A 23,995-nucleotide genomic window follows, 5' to 3' on the forward strand; every position below is an offset into this window, starting at 1 on the left:
TCCTCTCCTGTTAGAACCACCCCCATCTCCTGTCTGGGTGGGGAGGTGAGATAGGAAGCCCGGAGTGGGGAGAGAGAACTTCTGGGCTGAACTGGCAAATGGGTAAGGAGAGGTAGGAATGTGAGAAGGGAAAGGAGGGATTGAGAGAAGAGGGTGGGGGGAGAGAGGCAAAGGAAAAAGATTCATTGTAGCAATAGATTTTTTTTTCTCCTGGGAATTTTCAAAAGCAAACAACCCCCTAAAACAAAAACCCACAAACCCCAAATATCTTCCCCTTCTTTTTCATAACAAGAGCTGGTGAGTTAGTGCACAGGGTGTTGAACAGGGCACCCAACCACTCATTTTGGGATCAATAAAAAGTTTAAGAGACTAACCATCCATGTAGAGGACCTTTCTGGGCTTCAGAATTAGGCAGCCCTAAAAAACAAAACAAAACAAAACAAAACAACAACAATTAGGCAACCCTAAGAAAAACACAACCACCAGTGCCAGGGCTCAGCAGGAATAAATATGCCCTCAATTGGTTAACTCCTGTGTAACCCATGAGTTGTCAGTTGGCAGAAGCCTGGGCAGGAAGGAGGGGTATTATGGACAGGCCCCTTCAAATGCCCTACCTGGTAGTAAATCCTGCCTGCCTCTCAGGGCTGCCAGGAGGAAGAGGCTTCCCCAGTATGCTCTCATGTCACACAAAAGAAAGTTTGGGATCGCTGTGGGATAAGCGAGTTACTGTGGCTCCTTTTTCTTGAGGGCAGTCCTGCCCCCTTCCCACCCTGCCCACTGTGGGGTGGGTGGAAAGACTGTGTCCTCGCCTCTGTGGGAGCTGCTAAGTCAGCTGTGAGGCCACACAGATTGGTGCAAGAAGCCCTCTCCCCCTGCCCCTGACTGAGCCCCTGACTCAGTAGGGGCTATTTCACTGCTCCAAGGCTAGGCCAGGCCAGGAGAAACACACACACACACACACACACACACACACACACACGGGGGCTCATCACTGAGCTCAGGTAGCCCAGCCTTGCAAGCCCAGAACCCAGGGCACAAAAACCTGAGGAGAAGGGTGTATTCCAGTCTCTCAGTGATTTGGGCATGGTGATTGTGTAGGGGAAGGGCCCTGACAACACTCTGGACCCCAGGGCTGGTTGTCGACTCCGGGGGCCCACCCAGAAGAACTTCACTCTTCAGTCTTTTTCTGGGTCTCTGGTCTTTGCCACCTGTGTATGTGTTGGGAGAAGCTCATTACTTTTCATATTAGCATAAGGAAAGCTAATTAGAATGGTGAATCTACTGCAAAATAAATGGTGTGATGTGTTTATAAAGGAATGAATTATCTTTTGTTTGGAATTGTTCTGCCTGCTCTCCTTCCATTAGCAAAGCTTATGGTGAGCCAAGTGTGGACTAAATTTGTTGTTCCATAATGGAATAGTATGTGGGAAGGGCCAGAAGAGTGCAATAGACAATAGGCACAAATAAGGTTCAAGGAGGAAGAGGTCGTTTTAGGCAGATGTGTCCAGAAAAGATTTCAGAGTTGAGTATTGAACTAGCTTTGAGCCTGGGGTGATATTCTCTGATGTACTTTGTCAGGGAATCCTATTTCATTGTATAATTTACCATAATTTAGTCAAGCACTTCTCTATTGTTGAACATTTAAGTTATTTCCAGTTTTTGGTAAATAACACTATAATGAACATCCTTTTTTTTAAAAAAAATTAATGTTTATTTATTTTTGAGAGAGAGAGACAGACAGAGCATGAGTCGGGGAGGGGCAGAGAGAGGGGGAGACACAGAATCTGAAGCAGGTTCCAGGCTCTGAGCTGTCAGCACAGAGCCTGACGCAGGGCTCGAACTCACGAACCATGAGATCATGACCTGAGCTGGAGTCAGACACTTAACTGACCGTGCCACCCAAACACCCTAATGAACATCCTTATACATACATTTTATGAATTTAACTTTTTTAAAGGATGTTTATCTTGAAAGGGAGTTGATGAGTCAAGGGTATGCACAAATGTTTTAAATCATCATTTCCTTTTCTGATTACTGAATTAATATACACTCACTATTAAATATTCAAACACAACAGGGTATGGTTTTGAAAAATGAAAGTGTCCTGTAATCCCATGTCCCAGAAATATTTTCTGATAACAGTTGGTATATATTTTCCTAACTTTTTTCAATGAGACACCGACATGTTTTAACAGACACATCTCCAAAGACTGACTTTCCATCACACTTAGAATTGACTCCAGAGCCTGGGCCTGGGTCCAGGTTGGCTGTGTGGCCCCATGTCCTATTACTCTCCTCCCCTTACTTGTCCCAGCTGCACAAGTCTCCTGGCTATTTCTAGGGCCACCTAAATTTGCTATTATGACAGGCCTCATGGTGGCTGAGCTTCTGATTGGAATGTCCTTTCCTCAAATATTCACAAGATTCCTGCCCTCACTCTTTTCAGGATTCTGCTCAACTGTCACTATTTCAGAAGGGCCTTCCCTGACCACCCACCTAAAATAGCACATCTCATAACACTATTTGTTTTCTTTTCTTTCTTCTCCTTCTCCTTTTTCTCCTCCTTCTTCTCCTTCTCTGCCTTCTTCTTCTTCTTCTTCTTCTTCTTCTTCTTCTTCTCCTTCTCCTTCTCCTTCTCCTTCTCCTTCTCCTTCTCCTTCTTCTTCTTCTTCTTTTAGTAGGATCCATGCCCAACATGGGACTTGAACTTATGATCCTGAGATCAAGAGTCACATATCCTACTGAATGAGCCAGACAGGTGCCCCAAATGCTATTTCTTCATAGCACTTATCATCACCTGACATTTCATATATGTATAATTGGTTTATTGTCTGTCTTGAAAGCTCTCTAAGTGCAAAGACATTGTCTTAGTCTTTGTACACCCCTAGCACCTGGAATAGACACTGGCACGTAGTAGATGCTCGATCTATGCATGTTGAATAATTGAATAAGATGAAACGAAACTATATCATTCTGAAACCTGCTTTTTTACTTAACAGTATATCAAGGACATCTTTTCATGTCAGTATATAAATCTTTTTAGTCTTTCTAAGGCTCTACAGTAGGATTGGAATTTATTTGCCCAATTCTCTCTTGATGGGTATTTGTGTTGCTTCCAATTTTTCAATATTATAGACAGTGTTACATTACACATCCTTGAATATATATCCTTCATGCTTTTAATGTTTTATATCCTTTATCTGAGGTGATGAAAAAACCCTACAGGCATGAATGTCTAGCATAATGTTGGAAATGCAGACTTGGTGCTCAGAGATATCCAGCATGTGGGTAGATTTGAGACTTCTTCACGCAGACCTGATCATTGAAGTCATAGGAATCAGCGAGAAAGAAGAAAATTGAGCAAAGATTCATGTTTAAGACATGAATCTTAAACAATGTCTGTATTTAGAAGGCAGAAGGAGAAGGGCAAGAAATTATTCATTCATTTGACAAATATGTGTTGACTGGTACTTTCTAAAAGTCGGAATAGAACACGACATGTGTGACATAGACCTTGTCGCTACCTTCCTGTTGCTTAGAGTCCAATAGGGAAGGGGAAAGGGCACAGAGAACAACAAAAGAAATAAAAAAATCATCCTATGATGGATAGGACAGGATGGCACTGAAATACAGACTAGAGATTTTAAGGAAAGTGTTCTGGAAGTAACATTTAAACTGAGACTGGAGTAGGTAGCAGTTAGCTAGGTGAAGGGGTGGGCTTCTGAGTGGGGAAGTGTTTCAGGCTAGCAGTGGAGCACTTCTGAAGTCTAGGAGGTGTGAGGGACCATGGCATACCCAGGCCCTGGGAGAGAAAGTCTGTGTGGCAGGAGAGTTGAGATGGAGGAGGGTAGTAGGAAAAGATGGGATGGAGAGGTAGGCAGGAGCTCTCTGGGCCATGTTAAAGGGGTCAGCTTCTATTTTATTTATTTATTTTTTTTAATTTTTTTTTCAACGTTTTTTATTTATTTTTGGGACAGAGAGAGACAGAGCATGAACGGGGGAGGGGCAGAGAGAGAGGGAGACACAGAATCGGAAACAGGCTCCAGGCTCCGAGCCATCAGCCCAGAGCCTGACGCGGGGCTCGAACTCACGGACCGCGAGATCGTGACCTGGCTGAAGTCGGACGCTTAACCGACTGCGCCACCCAGGCGCCCCTAAGCTTCTATTTTAAAGGCAACGAGGAATTTTAAGCAGGGAGGTCTTGTGATCAGAGTTACACTAGAAAATGACTCTGGCCATAGTGCAGACAATGGATCAAAGACGGGGTGGGGTGAGGAGATGATCAAGACTGGAGGGACCTGTTGGCAATCAAAGGGGCGGGGATGTTGGCCTAAACTAGAGCAAAGGTGTTGGGCATGAAGATCAGTGAATGGATTCCAGAGGCACCTCAGATGATTAGAAGGTATAATTGATAGGACTTGCTTATAAATTATATTAGGAGGAGAAGGAAAGTGAAGAATCAACAATAGTGAACAAAGATGATGAGCACTTTGTGGCTTGTATGACTGAGACAGGAAGAGGAGCTGGTCTGGAGGTGGGCTGAGGATAGGAATTTTAGCTTTGGAAATACTGAATGTGAGATGTATGTGGAATAGCCAAGCAGACCAAGTAGACAAAAGAGAGATATCTGGGCTAGAGGCCAATTTATATGTCATCAGTATCCAGATGGAATTGATACCACTGGCAACTGTCAAGTCCATGAGAGCAGGCACTCGTGTATCTTTAGGGCTTAGATCAGTGCCTGACTTACAGTGGGTGCTCAATAAATACTTGTGGGGGTGCCTAGGTGGCTCAGTTGGTTGAGTGTCTGAGTCTTGGTTGTGCCTCAGGTCATGATCCCAGGGTCATGGGATGAGCTGAGTGTGGAGCCTGCTTAAGATTCTCTCTCTCCCCCTCTTGTCCCTTCTTTCTTGTGTGCACACCCTCTCTCTGTCTCTCAGATAAATAAAATGAAAAACAATTTTTAAATAAATAGTCGTGGAGTGAAGGAATAGGTGAGATCACTCAGGGAAACTGAGAAAAGAAGGAAGCCCAGGACAGAATCCAAAGGAGAGACTTGTCCATGGTGCAGAGAGGAAGCTGTCATGGGAGGGGGGATGCAGGAGGAGGAGGAAGTGGTGAACAATGTCAACGCTATCAAGAATAAGTCAAGGGGCCACAAAGGTCCAAGGGATTTTCACAACAAGGAGATCATTGGCAACCTTGGTGAGGTTTTTCTACTGACACACTGGAAACAAAGGTCTCATTTTAGAGGACTGAAGAGTGACCAAAAAGGATGTAAGAGAAGACAGTGGGCGCACACAACTCTTTTAGAAAGTTTCGCTGTAAACTAGGTATAAGAGGAAGTGAAAATAAGGCTATTTTTAAAAAAAGAGATGGAGACAGTGTTTTCGTGATGTTGAGAAAGAACAGCAGAGCAGAGGTTTAAGATTCAAGAACAAGTGAAGCTAATTGTTAGAGAGAGGTCCCTGAGAAGGTGGGAAAAGATGGGATTTCCTTCAAGTTGGAGCAACTGCTGTGGATCAAGGAAGAGACAAATGTTCCATTTTGACCAGGAAATTGATGGTTTTTCAGATCTGCAGGTGGGAAGTTGGGGGTATTTGTCTGATGGCTTCTAGTCTCTCTTGAAGCCACCAAACAATAGCAGGAATGGCTATAAAGGAAGGAGAAGCAGTCACAGGCAGAGAGAGGGCCACCAAGGAGACAGAGCAAGTCACCGGAGCACAGCACCACAGACAGGAGAACCTGAAGACGGATGAATCATTGGGTCTGGTAGATTGGAATTCATAATTGAGAACTTCTGGAAACTGATAGAAGGTGGACCCTCTACTACAAGGTTTAAAGAAATAAGCAGACATGTGGGAAGGGAAGGCAGCAGTTATATGTGACCAGAGAGAATCTGGAAGGGGAAGACAGGGGTGGAAGGGTACTAAAGGTCATTTGAATTTAATTCAAGATTGTAAAAAAATTTTATTTATTTATTTTTGAATAAATAATTCAAATTCAAAATTTGAGAGAGAGCATGAGCGGAGGAGAGGTGGAGGAGAGACAGAGAGAAAGAATACCAAGCAGGTTCAGCACGGAGCCCAGTGTGGGGCTCGAACTCATGAGCCATGAGATGATGACCTGAGATGAAATCAAGAGTCGGGTGCTTAACTGACTGAGCCACCCAGGCACCCCTGAATTTAATTCAAGATTAAAAAGAACACACACACACACACACACACACACACACACAGGAAAGTGTGAAGACAGGGCAGGAGCCACTGGTGAAGGAGGGCTTGAAATGTTGGAGAAAGAACAAAAGGACAGATAAGCCAGACTGAGATGAAATCAAAAGTTTGGCAGAGGAGTTAGCCCTCAAAATGTGGAGAAATCCTTCCTTTTGTGACAGGAAAGAAGCTGGAGAGGATTGGTACACAAGCAGAGAAACAAACTGAAGTGAAGCATGTTTTTATAATTTACAATAAGAAATATGTATTTGGAATTCATCCTGGTTCCTGGCATAGAGCTCTTAAAACCCTTGTAATTTCCTAAGTGATAAGAAAACTGGGAGCATTGTCTGTTCTGATGAGGCAATTCTGGGTGGTCTCCCGGGTGGGGGCTGGTCACCAGAAAGACCAAGCCCTGATTAGAAGTTTGGATTTTTAGCCCTATCCCTTGTCCTCCAGAGAGGGGAGACAGGCTAGAAACAGTTAATGATTGAGCATACCTATGTGAGGTAGCATCCATAAAATCCCAATAGTATGGAGTTTGAAGGGCTTCTAAGCTGGCCAACATGTCCATTCTAGGAGGGTGACACATCCCAACTCCATAGAGACAGAATCTCCTGCCCTCAGGACCCTCTCACATCTTGTGCCAAGTATCTCTTCATCTGGATGTTCATCTGTCTCCTTTAATAAACTGGTAAATGTAAGTAAGTGTTTCCCTGAGTTCTAGCAAATTAATCGAACCTGAAGAAGGGGTCTTTGGAAGCTCTGATTCATAGTGGTCACTAAGAAGCACAGGTTTTAACTGGCATCTGAAGGGGGGGGCAGTCTTGTGAGATTGAGCCCTTACCTGATGTTATCTCCAGGTAGGTAGTGTCAGAATTGAGTTAAATTGTAGGATACTCTGCTGGTATCCAAGACTTGCTTATTATTGTGGGGGAAAAAAACCACACATTTGGTGACCAGAAGTGTCAGACATGAAGTGTTCTGTGTAAAGTAGACTCACAGGGAAGAAAGACATAGTAGAAGAATTGGGTTTTTCCTTTTATGCCTACCTAGCTCAGTGAAATCCCAAAGTCCTAGTAGGGGTGTGTGTGTGTGTGTGTGTGTGTGTGTGTGTGTGTGTATGGAAACCAGTTCTAAAGTGTATAAGAAAGCCAAGCATCTAGAATAACCAAAACAATATTGGAAAAGAAGAACAAAATGAGGGAACTCAAGCTGTGTTCAAAACTTACTTACTTTAAAGCTACAGTAATTGAGGAGCTAGGGTATTGGGGTAAGGATAGGTATATACATCAAAACTAAAAGAAGGTCTAGAAAAAGACCTATATTTTTATGGCTAAGTAATTTTTGACAGTATGGCCAACTCACTTCTATGGGACGATAGGCTTTTCAACAGATGATGCTGTAACAGTTGGATTCCATACTAAAAACATGAACTTTGGGGCACTTGGGTGGCTCAGTTAGTTAAGCATCCAACTTTGACTCAGGTCATGATCTCACATCTTGTGGGTTCGAGCCCTGCATCGGGCTCTGTACTGTCTCCCTCTCCCTCTCCCTCACTGCCCCTCCCCAACTTGTGCTCTGTCTCTCTCTCAAAAATAAATAAACATTAAAAAATTTTAAAAAAAACCATGAACTTTGACCAGCACTTCACACCATACATAAACATTAATTTGAGAGAAATCATAGACCTAAATGTAAAAGATAAACCATAAAGCTTCTAGAAGGATAAATAGGAGAATATCTTCACAATCTCTGAGTAGTCAAAGGTGTTTTTGGACAGCTTACAGAAAACAATAGCTATAAAAGAAAAATATCAATCTATTAGATCATATCAAAATTAAAAATTTCTGCGCCCTTGAGAAAAATGACTAGGTAGACCACAGACTGGGAGAAAGTATTGCAAAACAAAGAATGTTATCAATAAAGTATAAAACATTTCTGAAACTTAATAAGAACAGTAACCCAATTAAAGAGAATGGGCAGATACTTCATATAAGAAGATATACAAATGGCTGGTAAGCACATCAAAAAGGGCTCACTGTCACTAGTCAGCAGGGAAATACAAATTAAAACAAATTAAACACACCCACTAGAATAGCTAAAAACAAGATACTGACAACACCAAATGTTGATGAGGATGTGGAGCAACTGGAACACTCATACACCATTTTGGAAAACAGTTTGGCAGTTTTTCATAGAGGAGCTCGTACTCATACTCTGAACCAGCAATTAAATTTCTAGGCATTTACCCAAGAGAAATAAAAACATATGTCCACAAAAAGACTTATATAAGAATGTTCTGGGCTCTGCTGCCTAACTAGCTGAGTGACCTTAAGCCTGTACTTTACCACTCTGTACCTCTTTCCTCTAAAGTAAAATGGCATTAATATCAATGTGGTGAATAATCTGAAGGGGAAATCAAAATGCCGTATACACAGCCTCCTTCTGAGAAAAGTAGCACCACTAGTCTTTCCCCAATGTGGCTGCCATGCCTTGTGCAGCATACTTTGCTAGTGGCCCAACTTGACTCCCTTGGGAGTCAAGATAAGGTCTGGGACAAGATAAGGTCTGGGACACAAGCTGGACTCAACCACACAATGGAGGCCTTGGCTGGGCCAGAGCTGAAGTTGGATTTGTCTGGCAAAAGGAGTATGGGTCCCCCAGCTCCCCACTTCCTCTGAGAACCTGTTTCTACCAAAGAATTCTGAATTTCTACCAAAGCTTGAGCAGCATTCGCATTTGGGATTCAGAATTAGATAAGTAAGTCTGAGAGCTTTCCATTCTGTAGGAGATGCTAGGGTCCCTGAGAAAGCATTTAACATAAATGAAGACAGACCCAAACCCAACCATGGGAAGGGGAGGTGTCTGTGTGACCTTGCAGTGAGCAAGCCTGTATTTGAGAGATGGAAAGTATCAGTGTTGTGATGGACTCTTCAGCTTCCCATCAAGCCAGCGACTCATTTCTCCTTGCCAGAGATTGGCTTAAGAATAGGCATGTACCGGGGCGCCTGGGTGGCGCAGTCGGTTAAGCTCCGACTTCAGCCAGGTCACGATCTCGCGGTCTGTGAGTTCGAGCCCCGCGTCAGGCTCTGGGCTGATGGCTCGGAGCCTGGAGCCTGTTTCCGATTCTGTGTCTCCCTCTCTCTCTGCCCCTCCCCTGTTCATGCTCTGTCTCTCTCTGTCCCAAAAATAAATAAAAAACGTTGAAAAAAAAAAAAAAAAAAAAAAAAAAGAATAGGCATGTACCCAATTCTGGCCAATGAGACATGAATGGAATTCTACAGGACAGTTTCTGTGCTTCTAAGAAGCAGATACAGAAAGAGTGTCCTTTTCTTCCTCTAGATATTATTGTGTCTGGTGAAGACATCTTATTACTACAAAGGGGACCAGCTGGAGGACAAAGCCAACATCTTGAGGGCAGAAAATCAGAGAGATAAAGACAACCTGGGTCCCTAATACCTTGAGCTGCTCATTGTACTGCACCTGGAGCCCACAACTGCTGCAATTCCCTGTAGTGAAATAATGTATTTCCTTATATGTTTGAATCTGGGTTTTCTATTACTTGCGGCTAATGCATCCTAATCAACAGTCCAAGAACTGGACTGGAATTCTTACATTAGCTGAGGAGAGCTTAGAGCTAATAAGATTTGAGTATTAACAAGCTGTAACTGGTATCCTCACAGACTGGTGGCACCAGTACAGTGGGGTCATTCATGCTTCTATACGTGTCAGGCGTGACTCTTACTGTACAGCCCAGCTGTGCTAGGAATATTGTACTCCTCTGCTTTTTTCCCTTTAATCAAAGTAAATCTGACTCTGAACTCCCAATCCTATTCAGTGGGCAGATTATTAATCGGTCATTGTGGGAGCTCAACCCCTTGAAAAATTGTGCCTAATTGGGCAAAAGTGTAGAGGCATCTCACTCACTCATCGGCCGATAGTCCACACTTTGGTGCCTCAGGTCTCATCCAATTTGGTGATTTTAGTGTTTCTGAGTCATACTTTAGGGCCCAGGGATCTTTGTTGAGGCTGGAAACCCAATGCCTAAGGCCTTGCATCCCCTGAGATCTGGCCCTTACCCAAGACTCTGATGGACTCTGTTCTCATAATCAGAGTTGTTTTCTAACTCTCTGGTCTTTGAGCACACTGCTTTCTCTTTCCTTGCCCTTCAAAGCCCTCCTTCGTCCACCCTCTTCTCCCTCAGGGTGTCTGCATCATCTCATAAATGAGCCAGGGCTTTTTAGCAAAGACAAGAAGATCTATTAGCTTTAAGCAGCTTCTGTTTTCAGTCCTGCAAGAATTCCTAAGGCAAGAAAAAACAAAAAGCCTGACTAGCAGTGCCTGCTTGTAAAGAGAAGGCAGTGGAAAAATACAGCAAATTTATTAATATGGCAATTATCTTGTCACAGGTACCTCAGAGGTGACAGGGGAGAACTCAGCCCAATAGAGGGCTGGCTCCATGCTGAGTGGCAGCCAGCCAACCAATGAGAGTGGGACAAAGAGAAAGAAGGTGGATCCTGAGCACCGATGGGGAAACTTTCCTGGTAACTTGCAAAACCTGCCTCACAGTCTGGAATTGAAACCCTGGCAACCAGTTGCCTCTTCCCAGTTGCCACTTTTCTACCTTGTCCCTGGGTGTTCTTGAAAATACATTTTCATTCCCAAAGCATTCTGTCTGCCTTGTGATCACACATGGAGCTACAATAAATGCTCACCTACGAGGGAGTGGGAAGGATCAAATGGGGATAATGTACATGAAAGGTCTTAGAATTGTTCAACAGGTATGGAGGCGCCGGCATCTCACCCAGGGCTGGAGCCACTCCTGGTCTTCCCCAGCCTCCTTTGTGAAGGTCACCTTTCTTATGGCCCTGGTGGTCCTCATCAGCAGGTATCCTCCACGGCCCTCCAGGTGGCTGTGAGACTCCTGGGCTTCTGGACTTGCCCCCAGGTAAACAAGGCCAGCAGAAGTACATGCTGGATTTAGACAGTATCTTCCCACCTAGCTGAAAGGACCTTTGAGACCATTAAGGGCAACTCCTTAATTTTACAGATAAGATTCCTGAGGTTAGAAGGCCAGGGGACTTGGCTAAAGTCAGGTGAAGACATAAAGGGACAACATTAGGGTGTGAGCTCTTTGTTCCCAGCCTTCCCTTGTCATCCTAATCTCCCAATACGGTTTTTGCCCCTTGATCCTGACTGTCCCCTCTGGTGCCTTTGAATGATTGACCAACACTATCTTGTGGCTGCCTTTGAGGGTAGCACACCTCCTTCAGAAGGCTCTCTCCAGGCGTTGGGGCTGTAAGATGATTAATCCAAGGAGAAGAAAGGCATGCAGAGCCCACGGGACTCAGATCTTGGGCTGGGTCCTTGCTCCTTCTCACTGTCATCCTCAGAGTATTTTTGGAAAGAAATGGGACTATGGATTACTCAGAAGATAGCTCTGGGCATTTCTCAGTTTACAGGTATCTTCTGGGCATACTCACTGGTGACTTTCAGACCAGAAGCATTTCAGCCTGAAGATGACCTTCAATCAAACCATGGAGCCAACAAGTCGGGGGTTTCTTGACTCCTATTGTCTTGATTGGTCTAACAAACACCTCAGGGAATTCTGATTCAGGTAACCTATAGAGTACACGATCTAAGAAACTCTGTGTATTGGGCTGGTGAGCTTGGGCAAACCCCTTACCCACCATAAAATATGGATGAGAATATCCACTTCATAGCATGGTTGTGAGGATTACATAAGATGATGGAATGTAATGTCTTTAGTACAATATCATGCAATGGGAAACACTCAACACAAGTTCACTGTTATTGCTGCTATGATTATTTTAACTGGGTCACTGTTCAGCTAGGCTCCTTGGTATGGCTGCCTGCTTCAAATCTCTGCCTGGTCTGAGAGATCTGTTGGAGATCTCTTCTTCAACCATCTACTTCCCAATCCTATCAGATAGATTTCTCATCTCTTACTCCCCAGGATAGACTGAAATGCCAGGACTGTCTCTGCTCTCCCACCACCCCTCAGCCACACACACACATACACAACCTGTGCTTCAGCTCTGTGCATTGCCTCCTGTAAAAACTGGTTGTCAAGGTGTTGAGGGTGTTAATAGAAGTTGTCTTTGGGTGGGCGAGGTTGTAGGTGGGTTTTTAGAATTTCCTTTCTTTGCTTGTCTGTATTTTCTGATTTGTTTGCCATGGGCATGTGCAGCATTTGTACCAAGACAATATTATTTTTAATTTTTATAAAATCTGCTTGCTGTCTCTAGAAATTTTCCCTGAAGTGTTCTACTGCACTCTGAGCACTCCTTTGAACTCCCTGCCCCACTAGGCACTTCTTTGTGCTCTGTACTCCACTTGCATTCTCTTGTGAGTTGTTCTGTAGATGCTCTTAGAGGGGTTTTGCATCTGTGAATATGCAGTAGGCACCTTGAGGGTAGAGGCTGGATCATCTCTTCCATAGAAACAGCTGCCTTCGACTCTCCATTCTTCTCTCTGAACCACTGAGCCCGTGACTGAGAAGTCAAGGGTGCTTGGTTAGAGCAGGGCTTGATCTAGCCAGCTAAACTTCCCATTGTTCCCATTTTACAGTCCCTGACACTAAGGCTAACAGCAAAGTGCAGTTTCTGGGGAGCCATGATGCATATATAGGGCAGCTTTCAGCAGGAACTGGCTGTGTCATGGAGCTTGGGACCACATCTTAGCTTGGGCATGAATTTAACCTAGATCTTGCAAAATCTCCACACAGCTACTTGTGTGACACAGAGAGATAACAGCCAGGGACAGGAGAGAGTGAGGGGCACACAGTATATGGAAGTGCTGGGAGCATCATATTAAGGGGAACGGTCTGGGAAATCTTCAGAAAGCATGTACGTCTCGGATAGACCTGAAGGGATTGCTGAGGACATGGAGGGGTAGGGTGGGAAGAAAGGCAGGGGTGGGGTACAACACTGAGGAGAGACGGCATTAGGTTAGGAGCTGGCTGGTGGGTTAAGTGGTTAAAAGCTCAAGCTCTGGAGTCAAAGGATGTGGATTTGAGTCATTAACAAACTATGCGATCTTGGGAAAGTTTCTTGCCTTCAACAGGTCTGGGTTTTCTTATCTGTGTAATACAGCTAAAGGCAGTTCCTTTCTATTAGAATTTTTATGAGGAATTAACAAAATAATGCTTATAAAATGCACTTTAAACACACAATAAATGCCAGCTAAGGTTGCTGCTAGTATTTATTATGTATATTTGGCATTTGTTTTCCAGAAGAATCTCATTGCACATTCATCCAGGCCTTTCTTTCCCATGCATTTGTTCACCTGCATTCATTCACTAGTACATATATGTAATAATTATACATAAGTGCACATATTATAGATTATATATAATCATAATATAATAATAGGTAACATTTAAATAGCATATTCTATGTCAAACATTGTTTTAAGTACTTAATATATGTGAAACTCATTTGATCTTCCCAATAATGCTTTGAAGTAGGTATTATTATCATCCACATTTTATCTAGGATGAAATTGAAATTCAGAGAAGTTAAGCAGTTTGCCCGAGGTCACATAATTCATAAGTGCAAAACTAGAATTTGGGTTCCAAGGAATTTGGTTCAGATTCCGGGTTCTTAACTCCTTGGCTGTTGAACATCCATGCTATTTTCAAAGACTCTGGAAGAACTGAAGGACAAAGTATGAATTAAACACCAGTCTGCAGGAAGATAGTAACCAGGAGGAGGGACAAGATACTTACAAAAGATCATACCCACCCAAGGGGGATCATGCTGCCTGGAAGTCTAGGTAGAACCCGCGTAGGCCTCTGGACGTGCCTGGATTGTCAGCTGTGACCAACTTGTGTATCAGATGACATCCCTATTGTAGACTCTCCAAGACCCCATTAACTTAGTGCATTGCTGATACCTCCTGGCCACAGTCGGTGCCACCTGTCCCATGAGGCTGGATGACATAATGTGATTGGTTGGGTATACAAACCCACCCCACTACTGGTTGAAAAAATAACTCAAAGTACAAAGCCTCCTGAGTATGGGTTGGGTCATTGCCCCATTGGGTCATTGAATCATTCACTGGCTGGCTATCTATTTTTTAGTTCTGTGTGCTGTGCTGGATACTACACTGAAAACATGTTTTTCTGCCCCTCTCCTGAGCACACTTCCTAAATCTCTAGGATTATTCCACTTAGCCCTTCCCAGCTTTAAATGGCTTATGCTTTGATATAAAGTTTTAGAATGTTGGCACTAAAAAGATTCTAGATAGTGGTATCCTGGAGCTGGCTCATAGTAACTTGTAAGAATTGATTGTTAAATTTTCCAGAATTTAACAAGCCAATTGCTAACACAGCCATTATCAAAAATTACATCATATAAACTTACAGGTGAATAAATTATATTAAAAGCAAAGGTAATGAATACTCAAAACTCATTGCTTCATAATTACTTCCCCACATGGTATGCTATGGCATGCTCAACTCTGCATTCAATGATGTGACATTGGTGGCTTGAGTGTAGCCATGGTGGTAGTATTTACACCACAGAAATCAGCAAACACTACAAATCAGCACTCCCCACTCCCCAGACTATAATTAAACATTTCCTTGCACACTGCCCCTAGAGATAATCACATCTGGCGAATTTCACTATGTTTCAGCCAAGGAGATCCCCTGAGAGTCTTTGGTTGCTGCCTGAATGAGGAAGCAGAGGAGGTGTTGGGCAAAGTGAGAACAGGTGGGGCTCTCCCCATGGCCCCAGCCCCGAACTAGGCCAACGGCACAGTTGTTTGTTTTTAATATAAACTTATATACAAAAGTTTGTCTGAGTAAAGTTCTTTCCACAATTAAAAATAATGGAAAGTGACTAATTACAGTTCAGGAAATGGAACTTTTTATAGTTTGGATCCAGAGGAGGGAAGTGACTTGCTCTAGGTCCTGCAAAGCCTAGTCCACTGAGTTATGGGAGGGAGCCAACACGAGGGGCTCCTCATAGCCGGAGACAGCTCCCATAGACACTCATGGGAGCCATCTTCAGGGCTCCTCCCAGATTGGTGGTCCTCCCAAAACAATGTCCCAATCAAGGACACTGGGTTGTGGACTCCCAACCAAGCCTTGCGATTGCTTTTCTTGCAGAATGGAAATCCCTCTCCATACCTCTGAAGGACTGGCTGCGTTTCTGGATCCATATTCCCGGATTTGAGGCCAAGTTGAAAATCTTGCCCTCACAAACAGGTTTTTACATTTGCTCCCAACTTTCAGTTGGGGAAACCTGCTTGAAGCCTTAACAAACCAACCAACAAAACAAAACAGCTGTTTTATTTTTTATGACTCAAAGGCAGAAAGGGATGTCAAGTCTGGCTGGACAGCAAGTGGATGTGGTGGCAGTAGGGGTGTGGTTGATAGGGGAGAGTGGAAGGCAGGGGATGTGGGGAGAGAAGAGAAAAAGACACCTTTAAAAGAATAATTTTAGGGGTAAGAAAATTTAGCTATAGGTGTCAAGGAGAGTCCAATTTCCTGAGACTTCTAAAGTCTTGCTAATTGCTTCCTTCTTGCAAAACCTGGTCTCATGTGTTATCTGTCAGTTGTGCTTTCTTATGCAATCCACATTACACAGTGCCCAATGTGGACATGGGTGTGTTGTACAAACACATCTTTGTAGTAACACCACAACGAAGAATTCTGCAATAAGTGTTGTATGAATTTTCTAGGGCTACCGTAATGAAATACCACAGACTGACTGCTTTAAACAACAGAAATATATTTTCTCACAGTTCTGGAGGTTAGAAGTTCAAGATCAAGATGTGGACTGGTTTGGTTTTTCCTGAGACCTCTCTCCTTGTCTTTCAGGTGGGCACCTTCCTGCTGTCTTCACATGGTCTTCTTCTGTGAGTGGATATGTCTGATGTCTCTGTGTGTCCAAATTTCCTTTTCTAAGGACCCCAGATTAGATGAGAGCTCGTCCTAATGGCCTCATTTTACCTTAATCACCTTTTTAAAAACTTATCTCCAAATACTGTTACCTTTTGAGGTAACTCAGATGTCTGAGGGAATTCATACATTGAAGTGAGGACTCCGACTTATGAATTCGGGGGATACAATTCAGCACATAACAAGTATTTAGGACCCATTTATCCTATACTACATGAAAAGGATCCCAGTCACATCCTTGGATATTAATGGTGTCCCCCCATTGACATTGAAAGGTTTTATCATGTACACAGATTCACTGCCATGCATTGGACTGGGAGCTCATCAGGTGAAATGCTTAAAAAGAAAATCTCATGTTGGCTTAAAGAATTTTGAAAGTTCTATCTCTCCTCCAAATCACCGTTTTGTCTGTTATTACAGGAGTTTATTTTCATAGGTGGGAAGTCCTCAAAGGATTTTCAATATTATCAGAAGCTACTGATGACATGGAAACAGGTGTAATGGCTGAACGTGGCTGGAAGTAATAACCGTGGTCAAGGTGAACAGGGTAGGTGAAGGTCAAACTGTTCCATCTGAAGCATGTATTGAGTACTTTGTCTTGTGCTCTATCACCCATTCCTTCATTCTTTCCTGAATCTATTAGTCTTTGCCAGGCATCTAGAATGGGCTGGGCAACTGCAGATACACAGGTGAGTGGTGTTATCAAGTCCCTGCTTTTGTGAGTTTACAGATTAGCTATGTTAACTATTAAAAAATGATTCAAACAAACACAGCCCTTACCTTTACAAACAGAAAGGATCCGGCAGGGATCAGGAAATCACTTCTGGAGCCAGACTACGCCTGCAAGATCTGTGCAGGCAAAAATGGGTGCCCACTCCTGATTCTCTGTACCCAGGAAACTGGTGATGGGGTACTGGTCCAGTACCTCCAACCACGTTTGCCAGGAAACAGCAGACAAAGTGGACCATAGTCTCATCTCACATCTCAAGAGGGTGCTTCTGTTGTGCATTTTTCCATATGGGAGGAGCTCTGTTAGTGCAACACACCTGCCCTCCCTGCATCCCTTCACATTCTCCTTCCCAGGGGAGGTGGAATGACAGAGCCGATTGGCAAGTTGGAAGAAGAAACTTGACATGAATGCAAGAGTCCCCACCTCTTCTCTTTCTTTTGGGAGTAAGTCGCCCCCTGGGAATGTGTCTTCTGCTCGGCATTTCTAGGGACAAGGTTTCCCCTGCCAGGTAGGAATGTGGTTTCCCAGTGTGGCCTGAGCCTGGCTTGGTAAATTGGTCTGATGTTGGAGTTCAGTGTTAGGAAGCTTACTTGCCTATAGTAACACTTGCTAATACAGATTTATAGGAAATAAAGGTAATGGTTTGAATTTGATACGCCAACTTTTTCCTTTCTTTTTCTTGTTTCCCTGTTGATTGAGAATCTGGTGAGGAAACTAGATCTGGTGACATGGATGCAAACTCTCCTTGTGCTTCTGTCTGCCATGATGCCTGCTGTTGGGATGACTCAGTCACTCTTGAAACATTGCACACCCATTTCCCACGTGCTCCTTATAGCAACCTGTTGGCAAGGGCAGGACTGGATTTATCAGCTGAGGAGCTAAGACTGCAACTATTAGTGCTTCCAGCCTATTCCATATTGCGATACACACAGGAAGTTGAAAAAAAAGTATACATCTACATGCATATCAATCTATGCATCTGTACCCATATCCATGCCTCACCACGGAGAAGCGATGAGGCTGCTGGCACCAGAGGGGACAAGCTCAGAGATCTTGGCTGTCCAAGGCCTTACCTGCTTATTGAAAGCAGTGAGAAGAGCAATATATCAGCATACCTGTAAACCCATTCTTTGCCCACCAGTTGGAAAGTTCTAGCTAGGAGAAGCATGCTAACTAGTTCAAGGCCACACAGTTAATATACAGAATTTGAACCCAGATCCTCTGAGTCTAACTCTAAAGAATCTCAAACACAGTCTGAAATGGGGGAGGCAGTTGTTACCATCATTCACGTTCCCTCTGGCTTGCTGGGTCAGGGAAGGTTCAAAGCGATGGCCTCTCATCTGGTCTGTGTCGACTGGACCAATCCCTATCCGGGATGCAGTCTGCCTCCTGTCGGGTCTCTCCCTTTCTGAACTGGAGCAGATGTTTCTAGTTACCTTCTGGAGAAGGGAGTTCAGAGGAGCCTGTATTAAGGTCTCCTTGATCTGGTCTAGTGCTCTGCCACGGGAGACAGTACCTACTGGATAGCTAAGGTGCTTCCCTATTTCTAAATACAGGCAAAGCCCTCATCTCCAATGTGATGAAAACAGTAGATGGAAAACAGTAGATTAATTTAAAATATTATTTAGGGGAGCCTGGGTGGCTCGGTCAATTGAACGTCCGACTTCGGCCCGGGTTGTGATCTCATGGTCCGTGGGTTCGAACCCCGCACCGGGATCTGTGCTGATAGCTCAGAGCCTGGAGCCTGCTTCTGGTCCTGTGTCTCCCTCTCTTTCTGCACCAACCCCCCCCCCCCCCCCCCGCCTCCACTCGTGTTCTGTCTCTGTCTCTGTCTCTCTCAAAAATGAATAAACCTTAAAAAACTTTTTTCAATAAAATATTATTTAAAGGGTAACCATGAGAAACATACCTTAAACTTCTTATTTTAATTTAAAACATATACAGGTATGTTCAGGCACCATTTTTTTTTTTTTTTTTTTTAAGTAGGTTCAAGGCATTTTCTTGGTGCAGGCTTCTATTAATTGGAATTTGTTTTATCTTTCTTGTATTGACTATACTAACAATCCATTTATCCTATATATATTTACTGTGTTCGTTCTATGCACCTGGCATATTCTAGGTGCTGGAGATATAGCAGTGACCAACACAAAGTCTCCACACTTGTGGAGTTTACATTCTATCGGATTCTTCGGTAAGTTCCAGTTCAGGTTTCTTTAAAGAAGAGGGAGAACTTAAAGACACAAGACAATCGGAGTACAGAATCATCCTAAGATGTTTATGATTTTTTCCCCAGTCTTTCTCAAATGTCTCCCATACCAGTTCAACAGGACTTTTTGTGTGACTTGTCCTTAAATGTTAATTTAAGGACAAAACATTAAATGTTTTCATAGGAACAAAAACTCTTTTTTTAATTAAAAATTTTTTAGAGAGAGAGAGAGAGAGTACACAAGCAGGGGAAAGGGGCAGAAGGAAAGAGAGAGAGAGAGAGAGAGTCCCCAGCAGGCTCTGTGCAGAACCCAACATGGGGCTCGATACCACAACCGCGGGATCATGACCTGAGCTGAAGTCAAGAGATGGATGCTCAACTGACTGAGCCACCCAGGCTCCCCAAGCCTCTTTCTTTGTACTCACATTTCATTGGTTTTCACAATAATTAAGTCACACAACCAGAATTGCAAGGACAATGGGCAGAACTGTGGGAACAAATGGCCCTGACCCATTGGAAGCACTCAGCTCAACCTGTGGGAACAGAAGCACTTGAGGGAACCTCTCCTAGTCGAGCATCCGGCATGCCGTGGGCACACTGGGTTTTCTAGAGGAAGCAGAGAGCCTCCATTAACCTGGTGACTTGGTCAGGAGGAGGTCAGTTTTAAAAGCTTCTGCCACACTGACTCCCTGGTCCTCTCCAGACCAAATATATACTGAGCTTTGAGACTGCAGTATTTTATTAAAGGGCTCAAGTACTTACTCCAAAGCTTTACAAGGATGGGGGAAACTAGGAGTTATGCTTAGGTTTTACTCTGTTTTTATAAAACTGCATATTTCTCTTATTGCTATGGCTTGGCAACTGTTCTCCTGGCCTGGATTTCACGGCAAAGAGCCCTCCTATTTACTAGCTGAAAATGCCCCGTCCAGAACCATTCATGACAAACGGTGCAGGGCTCAAGTAGTCGATCTCTGATGACCACGTTTCTCCCCAATAGCAGAGGGTAAGTATTCAGTTCATCCTCTGTAGCAAACGCCTGCTCAATGGGAGAGCCCGTTGTCCTCTCGTTTGTAAAAGGAGAGAAGAGAGTATGTCCCTGTGTGTCCCGACAACAGCTCACCAGAAAGAGCCATGTGAGGAACAAACAGGCCATCATGATGAGAAGTCAAGGATAAAGGTTGTCCGGTGTCCCACAGTGCTCCTAAAATGACAGTGACGTGATAGAGATTGCTTAATAGATCTGCTTAATGTTACAAACACGGAACCTCAGACACTTGAAAAAATGACTTGCGGAAGACAGAGCTAACCTGAGGCAAAGCGGGAGTAAGAAGTCTCTGGCAGTCAGTCATTGGTTCCCTCTACTATACCTGCTGTTCTCAAAGGAGGGTCCACAGACTCCTGGGGATCCCTGCAACACTTCTGAGGGGTTCATGAAGTCAAAATGATTCTCATGGGGGCACCTGGGAGGCCCAAAGCCTCTGTCTCCCTCTCTCTCTGCCCCTCCCCCTCTCGCACTTTCTCTCTCAGAAATAAACATTAAAAGAAAAGATTTTCGGGGCGCCTGGGTGTCTCAGTCGGTTGGACATCCGACTTCGGCTCAGGTCACGATCTCGTGGTCCTTGAGTTCGAGCCCCGTGTTGGGCTCTGTGCTGACAGCTCAGAGCCTAGAGCCTGCTTTGGATTCTGTGTCTCCCTCTCTCTGCCCATCCCCTGCTCATGCTCACTCTCTCTCTCTCTTTCTTTCTCTCTCTCAAAAAATGAATAAACATTTAAAAAATATTTTCATAATAATACTATGATTGTTTTGCCCTTTGCACTATGTTAACATTTACACTGAAGGTACAAAAGCAATGGTGGGTAAAACTCCTAGCTTCTGGGCGCGAATCGAGGCAGGCATCAGGGTGTACTAGTCATCCTTGCCACACACTTAAAAACAAATGCCAGTTTCATTTAAGGATGTCCTTGATGAAGCAGTAAAAATGATTACCTTATTTATTTATTTATTTTTAATGTTTTATTTATTTTTGAGAGAGCACAAGCAGAGGAGGGGCAGAGGATCCAAAAGCGGGCTCTGCTGAGCCCAACGTGGGGCTTGAACCCATGAGCCGTGAGATCATGACCTGAGCCAAAGTCGGACGTGTAACTGACTGAGCCCCCAGGTGCCCCTGATTAGTCTTTTTAAGTACCAACACTTTTCAAAATATTCTATGTAACAAAATGGGGAGTATGCATAAATACTTTTATTGCATTTCGGGGTATGATGGTTACCCCTAGGAAGTGTACTGAGGTGATAAATCTGTGTGTTGAACTAGTCATTTTTTTTTTCATGGAGCATCTTTTCTTTCCCTTTCTCTCTCTCTCTCTTTCTTTCTTTCTTTGCTTGAAAGACTAAATGACAAAGAGTGCTTTTTCAGACCGGGTATTTGGCAGATATTTTCTTTAAGTGAACAAAGGGAGTCTGTCACTTCGAGGAAAACAACTGATGGTATTTGTTGCCAATGATAAAATTTGAACTTCCAAGGGAAAATGAGAATTTTGGAAAACTCGTATCTATTACTGTGGAGCTTGACAGCTTCCTAATATTTGGACTTTTCTAATGAGATCGATGGTGATATTAATGAATGTGATTTTTAAATACTGTCTAATGAAATTATGAACATTTAGAATATTTGTATAATTCAATAAACCAGCATTTTCCAATGCACGGTATTACAAATCATACATGGATAAAAGATCCAATCAAAGTTCATAATAAAGCAATGGATTTTAATGTAACAGTATACAAAAATATATGCTTTCAGATTTCACACTGCAACTACCCTTTAACTTGCTACATTTTGGTGCAGCATCAGAAAGAATATCTAAAAATATTCAAAATACTATTAAATACTCTGTTTTTCCAGCTATTATCTGTGTAAAGTCAGACTTTCTTCATATACTTCAACCAAAACAACACATTGCAACCTATTGAGTACAAAAGTAGATATGGGAATCCATATTGCAAAAATTGCAAAAAAAGCTGCAAAAATGGAATGCACTATTACTCTTCCCACTAATTCTTTTTTATTTTGGAAGTTTTTTTAAATGAAAATATTTATTTATGGGGCACCCGGGTGGCTCAGTCGGCTGAGCGTCCGACTGGCTCAGGTTGTAATCTCGCAGTTTGTGGGTTTGAGCCCCGCATCGGGCTCTATGCTGACAGCTCGGGGCCTGGAGCCTGCTTCAGATTCTGTGTCCCCCTCTTTCTCTGCCCCTCCCCTGTTTGCACTCTGTCTCTCTCTCAAAAATAAATAAAAAACATTTTTAAAAAAAGGAAAATATTTATGTTATTTCTATTATGGTAAAATGTCATTTATGTTAACATGTAATGGATTTATTTTTGTTAGTTTTAATTAATGAATAAACATTTCAATAAAACTTTTCTCCTGATCAACATAATCTACATAAGTTTTAAGAGTGTAAAATGGTCCTAAGACTAAAAAGTTTGAGAACTGCTACATCATACCAGGCAGCCTTCTAGAAAGTAGACTGGAGGTGTACTTCTTTTCTCCTTTACACAAATAAGCCCGTGCTATTATTGTTTTATTTTATTTTAAAGTTTATTTATTTTCAGAGAGAGAGAGAGAGAGAGAGAGAGAGGGAGAGGGAGAGGGAGAGAGAGAATCCCAAGCAGGCTCCTTGCTGTCAGCGCAGAACCAGACGAGATCTCACAAACCATGAGATCATGACCTGAGCCGAAACCAAGAGTCAGACGCTTAGCTGACTGAACTACCCAGGCGCCTCTAAAACTACTGTTGTTTTTTTTTTTAATCCAACCAGTCCTCTTCCTTGAGAACTGTTAAGAAGTAAAGAAAACTGCAAAAAGAACTACAGATTCCTGAAATCAAAGGAACAAAAACAATGGGAGAAGGCAACAGAAGCAAATAAATGAGTTTCTCCAGAGCTGTGCAAGGTTGACCAGGACTCCCCTCCCTGCAGCCTGGTGGGAGTTGCTATTTCTTTTTGCATCATGGGCCTGGCCTCATGCCCACTCCCTAAGCCTCAACCCTGTCCCAGAATGCTGTTCTCTGGGGCCTCGAAACATACATGGATGTGTTAAAGCCTTGGGCGGCTTGGCACTCCACAGCCCTCGCTCCCAGTACCGTCTCTGGGTTACAATGCAGGGAAAGGCACTATCAGATTGTGCCTCCACCAGCCCCTGTTGTGAGGTTTAGGCCCAAGATGAGAAGGGAAGGCCCCTGTTTCTGGACTGAAAAGGAAATGTAAATCTCTCACAGGCCACGTGCCAGAAGCTGCCGGGAGACCATTTCCCTGTTAGTAAACAGGGCCTCCTGGGCCATCTTTCTCTTCTTTAATAACCTGTGGGGCACCTATTGATTGCACATGCTGGTCCCTCATAAATTATAACAGGGATGCCTCCTAGTTGCTCTGGAGCTGCGTGGATGGGAAAATTGGCTCACTAATACCTCATGCTCATGGAGCACGGTGTATTGCGCCACATAAACATGAAGAATATGTATCATCAGGCACCGAGAACGCACAGGAAACAACTCTAGCGGCTGCAGAGGCTTCTGGGCATGCTGCAGACTTTAATTAGCCAGTTTCTTCCACTGGTACTGGAGAGTGGCAGAAATGCTGATTACATGCCTCCTCCTGCAGAATGCTCTGCTTTCGGTTGTGGGCGGGGGGGGGGGGGGTCAAGCTCTGGTGGGTGGGTGATGGGTCTGCTCTCATCCCTGCCCCCTCACCAGGATGGGAGCTGGCACATAGGAGGGAATATTCATCTTTTGTGCTCGAGCGCCTAGTTAGGAATCAAGACACATCTACACTCACTCCCACCTACAGCTGTATGATCTTGGGTAAATCCCTTAATCCCTCTGAATCTGCATCCCATCTGGGAAGTGGAGAAAGTA

At 43.6% G+C, this 23,995-nt stretch overlaps 1 long non-coding RNA gene across 2 annotated transcripts; it reads left to right on the top strand.

Annotated features, from left to right (window-relative positions):
• The first annotated feature begins 15,794 nt into the window (after window positions 1-15,794).
• On the top strand, window positions 15,795-23,752 carry LOC122239632. 2 transcript variants are annotated; one of them, XR_006218920.1, is made up of 4 exons: window positions 15,795-16,065; window positions 16,567-16,693; window positions 19,975-20,085; window positions 22,902-23,752. It is a non-coding gene; the product is annotated as an uncharacterized LOC122239632 (long non-coding RNA). The 2 variants fall into 2 exon arrangements; XR_006218921.1 differs by lacking the exon at window positions 19,975-20,085 and having other exon boundaries at window positions 15,798-16,065.
• The last annotated feature ends 243 nt before the right edge of the window (window positions 23,753-23,995 follow it).

This window comes from Panthera tigris, chromosome B3 (assembly GCF_018350195.1).
Source record: "Panthera tigris isolate Pti1 chromosome B3, P.tigris_Pti1_mat1.1, whole genome shotgun sequence".
Taxonomy (NCBI): Eukaryota; Metazoa; Chordata; class Mammalia; order Carnivora; family Felidae; genus Panthera; species Panthera tigris.